The 1964-nt window shown below is 48.2% G+C and overlaps 1 pseudogene; it reads left to right on the forward strand.

The window, feature by feature from the left end:
• Positions 1–1233: 1233 nt before the first annotated feature.
• LOC148006053 (ATP synthase F(0) complex subunit C1, mitochondrial pseudogene) lies at positions 1234–1635 on the forward strand (annotated as a pseudogene).
• Positions 1636–1964: the final 329 nt, after the last annotated feature.

Consider the following 1964-nt stretch of genomic DNA (forward strand, 5'->3'; position numbering starts at 1 on the left):
GCAAAAACTAGCAACCACAGCCACCTCCATGTTCACAACCTGAGACTGTGACTGTTCACAGACTGAGCGATCTCCCGAGACTAGCCAACCCTGCCTTCCTTGCTGTACACAGAAAAGATGCTAAGGTTCTGATTAGCTTGTTATCGGGGTAGCTGAAGCTCTGTGAAGCAGAGCGTGCACAGCCTATCTGACCCCAGCTTTTCTTTACACATGTCTGTATGTCTGTCTTGTCTTCATTCTCTCACAGCACCCAGTCAGGTTTCCAGGACCAAGCTGTGTGGGGTGGGAAAATGATGTACTTTCAGTCTGTAAAATTCAGAGACAGACAGACAGACACACACACAGAGACAGAGACAGAGAGAGGCAGAGAGACAGAGAGAGAGACAGAGAGAGACAGACAGACGAGACAGAGACAGAGAATAAGAAGAGGAAGCAGAGTCAGTCACCTTGAGAGGGGAGTGTGCTATGGGCTGAGCAGGTTGTTATTAGCCCAAAAGCTTGGACTACCTAAGAAAAAAATTCACAGATCATATGAAGCCCAAGAAGAAAGAAGACCAAAATGTGGGTTCTTCAATCCTTCTTAGAAGGGAGAACAAAATACTCATGGGAGGAAATAACAGGGACAAAGAGTGGAGCAGGAACTGAAGAAAAGGCCATCCAGAGACTGCCCCACTTGGGGATCCATCCCATATGCAGCCACCAAACCCAGTCACTATTGCTGATGCCAAGAAGGGCTTGCCAACAGGAGTCAGATATGGGTGTCTCCTGAGAGGCTCTGCCGGAGCCCTACTGATACAGATAAAGATGGTTGCAGGTAACCATTGATCAAGGAGACCCCAATGGAGGAGTTAGAGAAAAGACTGAAGGAGCTGAAGGGGTTTTGCAACCTCATAGGAAGAACAACAACATCAACCAACCAAACCCCACCAGAGTTCCCAAGGACTAAACCATCAACCAATGAGTACACATGGAGGGGCCCATGACTCCAGCCACATATGTAGCAAAGGATGGCATTGTCCAGCATCAGTGGGAGGAAAAGCCCTTGGTCCTGTGAAGGCTTGCGTAGGGTAATGCCAGGGTGTTGAGGTTGGAGTGGGTGAGTGGGAGTGGGAGCGCCCTCACAGAAGCAGGGGAGGAGGGAGGTGGTATGGGAGGGGGGGAAAGGGGATAACATTTGAAATGTAAATACATAAAATATCCAAGAAAAATAAAATTATAATTAAAAACATAAAAATGCAGACCACCAAGGCACTGATCATGTCTCTAGTTCTGATTCATTCCTGGGTCTAATCAGGCCTGTGTCTGCCTCCCTCCTGAGTAGACCAGAGTCCCCATCTAAACAGCCTTCCTACAGCAGCTCCCCTCTCCAGGTGGCCAGACAGGAATTCCAGACCAGTGTTATTTCCCGGGACACTGATGCAGCAACCAGGTTTATTGGTGCTGGGGCTGCCACAATTAGTGTGGCGGGGTCAGGGGCTGGCATTGGCACAGTGTTTGGTAGCTTGACTATTGGCTATGCCAGGAACCCATCTCAAGCAGCACCTCTTCTCCTATGCCATCCCGGGCTTTGCCCTATCTGAGGCCATGGGACTCTTTTGTTTGATGGTGGCCTTCCTCATTTTCTTCACTGTGTGAGGCTCCATGGGGTCACCCAGCCGTCCCTGTTGCTCTAACTCCATGCCAGTCCTGGTGCTGGAGTGTGCTGGAGTGTGCTGGGCTTTACCATTAAACAACAATGTTTCTCTTAAAAAAAAAAATTGAGGGGCTGAAGCAGGAGGATCAAAAGTTTGAAGCCAGACTGGATTGTGCTGCAAATTCTATTTCAAAACATCAAAATCGGCTGGGGATTTAGCTCAGTGGTAGAGTGCTTACCTAGGAAGCGCAAGGCCCTGGGTTCGGTCCCCAGCTCCGAAAAAAAAAAAAAAAAAAAAAAAAAGAACCAAAAAACATCAAAATCAAATAAA

The sequence above is a fragment of the Rattus norvegicus genome, chromosome 5 (genome assembly GCF_021556685.1).
Source record: "Rattus norvegicus strain SHRSP/BbbUtx chromosome 5, alternate assembly SHRSP_T2T, whole genome shotgun sequence".
NCBI classification, from domain to species: Eukaryota; Metazoa; Chordata; class Mammalia; order Rodentia; family Muridae; genus Rattus; species Rattus norvegicus.